At 32.7% G+C, this 8,017-nt stretch overlaps 1 long non-coding RNA gene across 1 annotated transcript; it reads right to left on the bottom strand.

Annotated features, from left to right (window-relative positions):
• Positions 1–6,533: 6,533 nt before the first annotated feature.
• Positions 6,534–7,414, bottom strand: LOC117125326. The gene is made up of 2 exons (XR_004448103.1): positions 7,322–7,414; positions 6,534–6,679 (listed from the first exon to the last, which is right to left on the bottom strand). It is a non-coding gene; the product is annotated as an uncharacterized LOC117125326 (long non-coding RNA).
• Positions 7,415–8,017: the final 603 nt, after the last annotated feature.

Raw genomic sequence — 8,017 nt, 5'->3', positions numbered from 1 at the left:
ATATCTATTAGTTTTATATTTTTGGATTTGATATGTATTACAGTTTCGTAGGGTCATATTATGGTTACTTTTATTTATTGGGAACCAATTTGCGTATCTCTGAGATTTTAAACATTTCAGTCCAAATTGAACATAAAATAGACTATATTCTATAATAATGCATTGTAATACACTTAATTCCAGGCTTATTATTTTGTTAATAAGTGTTTCTACAAAAACGTGAACCATGTAATTATGGTTGTGGATAATTGCTAATTAAAAGATAAATTTTCTCATGACATTTTTTTTTTCAATATTTATGGTTGAAATTTCGAGGTGGTAGCTTATACTAATACACTTTGATTAATTTCCCCGTTTCTTGTTTTTTGGTTCCTATGCTGTAAAGTAGTAGGAACCTTTGAAATAATCTGGATGTTCGTCTGTACGTCTGCGACGCTGACTTGAATTTCCAAACCCCTGTTGGTTATAATTTTTGCATACCTGTAGTAATTTTCATGTAAGAACATTGACGAGGACAAGCCAATAATTTTGGCATGGAACACTGCTTGAAAAAAGTTGGGTTTTTTTTTGGTTTTTTTTTCTCGGCAGTTTTAGAGTGCCATTTCTGGGAATTGGTACTATTGCTTTTTTCTTGTTTCACATGTTTATATTGATTTCTTTCATGCCCCACATCTTTTGTTCTATCAATATTTAACTTTTTCTCATCTCTTCGTATTTGTTCTAATAGGAGGAGGAACGCAGGGTTCAATTTTTTTAACAAACTGGAATATAAATACAATCTGTTAACAAAAAATAATGCATTTTTCAAAATAAAGATGGATTTTTTAACAGATGATGTTTTAAAGTTAGTGCTTTAAAACAATAGGTCTACTGAAAACTTTTTCAACCATGGAATTCTGATTCGCTGAATCTGTCTCTTATACACATCTAGATGTGTATAAGAGACAGGCATAATACAATATAGTTGAAATAGTTGATGATGTTTCAAATTTGAATTTTCTGTAGTATTTAAAATGTATTTAATGTATTGTTTCCATATTTATAGTTCTATTATTATTTTTCTGTTATTTTAGTATTCTCATTTAGGGACCACGGTGAAATAAGTTGCTTTTTGTAATTTCCTGTGTTTTTTATCCTTAAATGTTTTCCCAGTCAATATCCTTTTCATGTTTTTATATAATTTTGATGCCTTTCGTATGTGTCTGTGTATATTCTGTCTCTTATACACATCTAGATGTGTATAAGAGACAGTATATATATAGTGTAGATGATTAAATCTAATGTGATAGAGCTAAAAGGCCATAAGGAAAATGTTGAAATCGTGAACAATTTATTATTGTATTTTGGTAACATAATATTTTGTTAAAGTTTTGGAAGGGCCGACTGATAAAGTTGTAGTGTTACAGCATTGATACTTAACCATTATTATTTGTTAACTGCTATGGCTTTGTTAATGAGATGATTGAAAACATATGATGATGGAATTCAGGGGGCGTATTTACTGTCCCCTTCCTTTTGGAAAGCAAAAAAAAAAAATAAAAAATAAAGAAAAAAAGAAAACATTGATCGCAAAAAATGGACCCCCTAGGATAGTGTTATCTTCATCGGCACCACTTGATTCCCCAACGCTAGGCTGGTGGGTGCACTTTCACAGAAATATATCAGTAAACATTTTTGATAATTATTTGTGTTGTGAACGTTTGTGCCCCTTGAGTATGTTCGGACCTTTGTCAGATAGCTTCTTAAAGCCTGTGTGACATATTTGGGGACTACTCGTCCAGGAAATAATACTATACAAGAACACTGATGAAAAGAACAAACCTAAGTCGGACAGAATATTACCTGTCCCCGAAACTGGATCATCCAAAGTTAAGGCAAGTAGATCTAAATTACCAGCATTTAATGAAGGTAAGAATGATCTGGATTCTTATTTAAAACGATATGAAAGGTATACCACGTGATTTGGCAGTAAATTAAGTTCTTTATTAACAGGAAAATCTCTTTTAAATTTATTTTAGGTTATCTACAGCCGAAGCAAATGATTACAGATGACTTAAACTGCTCTATAAAGCATTTCCAGTTGACATGATGGGTCTCGACATCTACATCTTGCAAGACCTCAGGCTGGAGAAAGTGGGCATTAATTTGCAGCAATTTGAAAGATGTTTTGACTAGATGGATAGAATTAGCAGATGCAGACAAGTTATGACATTTTGCTACGAGAACAGTTTACAGATGGATGTGGGCGTGAGTAGGCACTGTTTTAAAACCCGAACTAAATGCAACCACAAAACCAGTAAACCCTAGTGTGAGAGCTCCATTCCCATCTCAAATGGTAAGCTAACCCACTCCTGTAACTTGTTATTTGTGTCATCAAGTATAGTAGGTATTGGAAAGAAATTGTCAATTTTTAATATTGTCTAATCCAATAATAATTGTTATAGGAGTCAAGTTGGACACGTTGCCAGAAACTGCAGGCAGTAGACAAATGTGCCGGCTTATCTTATTCCAAGACATGTCAACCGAAATCTACTTTCCGTGAAGAAGGTAGGAAGTGGATAAATATAAACCAGATATAAGTGCTTGCATGGTTGAAAGGAAAGGAGCATCATTAGATGACTGCTGCTGCATAGATGAAGAGGGTAGTCAGGTAACGCCTACATGTGGGAATTTTCTTTCTATTATTAGTGCAGCTTGTACATTTTACTAAGAGAATGCCAGTTTCCACAGGTACTGTTGGCTCGCATCCAGTTTCTGTTCTCCATGACAGTGATGACATGGTGTGGTGGTAACTAATTTGTTTTGTATTACCGGGACAACTGACTGGCAAGATGAAAAAAACCCTGTGTCTTAATAATGGTACTGTTAGGAACTCATAAAGGACCATTATATATCTGAACTGCATAATACAATATAGTTGAAATAGTTGATGATGTTTCAAATTTGAATTTTCTGTAGTATTTAAAATGTATTTATTGTATTGTTTCCATATTTATAGTTCTATTATTATTTTTCTGGTATTTTAGTATTCTCATTTAGGGACCACGATGGAAATAAGTTGCTTTTTGTACTTTTCTGTGTTTTTAACCTTAAATGTTTTCTCAGTCAATATCCTTTTTAATGTTTTTATATAATTTTGATGCCTTTCGTATGTGTCTGTGTATATTAGTACACGCCAATGTGGAAAAGCAAATATATAATCTCTATTTATACCCTTGGATAAAGATTGTTTATTCCAATAATTAAACTTTAGTAATTCTTGTGGCCATTTTCACCTAATATCCTGGATGCACCCACCTTTGTAGCAGATTGTGAATTCCAGAGAACCGATTGACATGAGTTGACGATGGATATTGTGGACAAGCTGTATTTTAGCAAAAAAAAACGCCATTGTTTTATGATTATGGGGTATATTTGTGATGTACGTATCAACAAAACGAAGTAGGCCTATGTATTGTATGTGTTAAAATAAAACAATTGCATTTTGTATTTTTTCTTTTAGACTTTTAAGTTCCGTTATCAAACAATATGAGTCAGTTTCATTGTAGGTGTGCATGGCATGGTGGAAATAGACTCGGGCAGATGAACGCGGCTTGTTTCGAAAAGGATTTTTGATGTGATTAGACAAGCCTGTGCATTTTATATACGTGTACACGCTGATGAAAATTAATTTGCAAAATCATGTTAGACTAATAAATATTTTCTTATTTTTATAGTACAAGGATATTTTATTTATTTATTCTGTCTTTTTACTGCACTTTCAGTACTTGTGAACTGTTTTTCAAAGTCGTACAGCTGCATAATTAAACAAAAATTGAAAAGCAATGCAAGTAACATAAAAATTCCTAAATATATATATACAATACAAATAACTGAGAATTAAGAGTTTTTAAAAGATAAAATAGTCATGTATGTATCGGTATACGTACGTTGCATACATATTCTTTTTTCCATGAATTGATAAACCTAAAAAATAAAAAAAGTGTCGGGGGTCCCCCTCTCCCCCCACCCCCCTTTAGAAAATTTTGATTCCTAGATGGCGGGAAATGAGCTTTCCTAACAGCTCTCGGGTACTGATAAAGTAGACCTAGAAGTTTTTATTTATTTTTTATTTTTTGACTAAGGGACAGGGATCAAGACCCCTGACCCCAGATCCGCCAATGTGAATTGCAAGAAAATGTAACTCGGTTGGGGACTGGATAAACCCTCTCTTTCCGCTCGATCTCCTCCTTCTTTCCTTTTTCTTTTCTTGCATTTCTTTCTGATCATACAAAAATCTCCATAGACATTATATATTTTCTGCCAAAAAGTGGGGGGGCCCAGTCCCCCGGTTGTGCCAGCCATGTCCTACGTAAAACGGCCATGGAGTTCTGAGATAATGCTTAACTGTAGTGGTGGACCTTCCCTATTTCTACCCCATAAAATAAAAACAAAAATAAAGCAAGTCCATAGAATCTTCCGACTGATGATATAATTTCTTCGTTCCTTAAAATGATCATGTCTCAACCTTACTGTTTCTTGTTCTTTTTTTTTTTTGGTAGACGAAAACAGAAAATGACCCATGCGGCAAGTCGTGAAAAGTGTACTGAAGTTTCTTAGAACATTCGCTGAATAGTGCGATAATCCTAGTAAAGGAGCATCCAGTCAATGTTAAAGTGTCAAAGAATATGGAATCATGCCTGTTTGACAAGGGTGCATATTGATGGGGAAATACAATACTGTTTGTGAGAATTATATTTGATGGTGTTTGAAAAAAAAATAAAACAATTGAAAAGGATCACAGTAGGCCTACTTGATGCTACTTGGAAATCGGCCTCTTGCAAGATTTCTTCTGCTTAAATCAGATTCAACACAAAGCCACTATAGCATAAGCTCAGTTGTTCAATTCCTACCCAAATGACTTTATTTGCAAGTATCATGGAACATGCTGAGCATTCAGTATGATAAACTAAAACATTCCTAACATGAAAAACAGCATTGAATGTCATTACAGTACTCACTGGTACATGGAAATGGTATTTACACACCAGATAACTAACCTGGTGCTTAACCACTACAACACTGAGCTTGCACTTTCCCAAATCAGTATTTGTGGAAGTCAGTGAGAATACAAAAACAATATCTGTATTTTTTTTTTTTTTTTTTTTGCAAACAACTCTCTGCAAGATAAGTATACATCAAAGAATTAATAATAACTGTAAGTATTAAGTGAAATATACTGAAGCTTTATGAAATTATTAACTTTATTGTTGTTCTTTAATTTTAATTTGTGTTTGTGTCTAATTTTTTTTTTTTTAGTATCTATTTTTGGTGGATGTAGCAACACAGTTGCAAGACAGGAAAAGTACTGCTGCGGAGGAAGACAAGGAAAAGAAACCTATTAATTTTGTCTAATATAGGCAATTTAATTTAATTTAGTTAATTTAATTTGTCATGCCATACAAAACAGAAGTTTTGCTAACATCTTGCTGAATATTGTGATGCCGTAATCCTGGTGAAAGCAGTTGTATTATTTGTTGGCGTATCAAGACAACAATTGCTTAATTCTGAAAAAACTGAGTATATTGTACAGAAGATATAAACTGGCTAATTACAATCAGACCAGAGAACCAGAAAACTACTATGATTACAAGCAGAGTATTTTAACTTTCTATATAATGAATTGTTGATGCCTAATAATTTACAATATGTGATTTTGGTTATGAAGATAATAAAAAATTTAAGTAGTGTGTTGACTTTTCTTTGCTGTTCAAGTTTGAAGACTGGTGGATGCAGGTAAGTTGTTGCAGCATCAAGACAACAATTGCTTCATTATGAAAAACTGATTTTATTGTACAGAAGATATGACCTGACTAATACCAAGAGAACCAGAAAACTACTATAACTTGCATTCTAACTTTCCATATAATGAACTGTTGATGCCTAATTTACATTACGTTATGAAGATAATAAAACAAAAAATCAATAGTGTTTTGATGTTTCTTTGCTGTTCAAGTTTGAAGACTGATGGCTGATGGATGCAGGTAAGATGAAAAAGCGCCCTCCAATAGAAAAAGGCTAATTTTTCCCATGTCCCTCAATTTCTATTAAAAGTGGTGCTGAAGGGCACCCTGCAATAGAAAGCCAAAATTTCCAGGGTCTCTTAAATTATTTAAAGGGGTCCTGTGTGGTGCTGAAAACCGCCCTCTATAGCCATTTTAGTTCAACGTTTTTTGGTGGTCTCTTATTTGTCATTAATTTAATTAATAAGGTTATAGTGCCCTCTAATAGTCAGTTTTTATGCTATTCTGAAAAACTTGGGTGTTAGAGGACGCTTACTGCCATTGACAATTAAGACGCCCTAAAAAACTTTAAATTAAAATGGCTATTTAGGGCGATTTTCTTCACTATTTTTATCAGAACCGGACAGATTATTGTGGCCAAATAACTTAGTCATATTTAGGGCCTTTTTCTATTCGAGGGCGCTTTTTTTTTTTGCCATCCTGCTTTTCCACAATGCTTGAGAAGAAAATAATACTCAATACTTAACTGAATACAATGAATATTTATTTATTCAAAATACTCAATACTAAATTACAATGAATATTTATTTCAAAATATTTCCAATACGATACTAAATTCCAAAGAATCTTTATTTGAAATAGAAAGCTTCAATTGCCAAATCGCCGGTTGCCACATTCTGAAAGAATAAGAAATTAGAGCAATAAGCTATAGAGTGGAAAAGGAAAACATTTATAAGTCCAGTGTAAAGTGAAAATATTTAAAGTTATAGAAACATTTACGCAAATTTATACAACGATTTATAAGTCCAGTGGAAAGTGAAAATATTTAAAGTTATTTTTCATTGAAACATTTATGCAAATTTTAAATACAACAATTTACAAGTCCAGTGGCAAGGGAAAATATTTAAAGTTATTTTTCATTGAAACATTTACGCAAATTTATACAATTTACAAGTCCAGTGGAAAGGGAAAATATTTAAAGTTATTTTTAATTGAAACATTTACACAAGTTTATACAACAATTTGTAAGTCCAGTGGAAAGGGAAAATATTTAAAGTTATTTTTAATTTAAAATTTACGCAAATTTATACAATTTATAAGTCCAGTGGAAAGGGAAAATATTAAAAGTTATTTTTAATTGTAACATTTACGCAAATTTATACAACAATTTAAAGTTATTTCAGATAATTTCAGAAACAAGTATCATATCTGAAATCAGTGTTAGCATTTATTTATCCCACAAAGCAATTTGCAATGGACATACAATTTACAATGGACATGAAATTTTCAATATGAAAAAGTTTTTCTAGCACACTTACCATTCAATAGAGGAAGCAAAATTCGCCATTCAGCCAAGCAGGGCTGGTCCACTTGTTGCAGAGGTGCCATGTCTAAATTTTCTTCAAAATTTCTATAGTAAAATAAATTGCACTAATTAGATTTAGGATGAGAAAATACAAATGCACCATAAATATCATATTTAATTGTTAATTAAAAAAAATATATAAATTTGGTCAAATAATTAAATTTTAATTTCTGGAAAGAACTGTTATTGGTTGAGAATGCAGGGCTGGTGGAACATTTTCAAAGTGAGAGGGGGGCCCCAACTAGTAAAATGGATGAAAATATGAATCAGGGGATCTGGCTTCAAATGTAGGGAGGTGGGGGTCAGAATTTTTCCCAAGACCCCCAAAAAAGAAGGCAGTCCGAGGATCCACAAATTTTGATTCCTAGAGACTGGAGCTCTCTTAAAAACGGTTCTTAATGTTCTCATTCTTATTATATTAAAGGCCTGCTATGTGTGTATACATACATAAAGGAATTGAGTAGTTGCATATTTATTTTTTTCCATGAATCCATAAACCCCCAAGAGAAAGGTTGATCTGGGGGTTTCCACCCTGCAAAATTTTGACTCCTAGATGGCAGGAAATGAGTTTTTCCCGTCTTTTAATGACTTTTATATACTCCAAAATTCAAGGTATCCCCCTCTTGAAAACGATTCTATGAATCAATGA

Source organism: Anneissia japonica, unplaced genomic scaffold, assembly GCF_011630105.1.
Source record: "Anneissia japonica isolate Jap-2015-1 unplaced genomic scaffold, ASM1163010v1 scaffold315_len769609_cov171, whole genome shotgun sequence".
Lineage (NCBI taxonomy): Eukaryota > Metazoa > Echinodermata > Crinoidea > Comatulida > Comatulidae > Anneissia > Anneissia japonica.
Note: the sequence above shows the minus strand (reverse complement) of the source record. Positions and strands in the feature narration are given on the sequence as shown.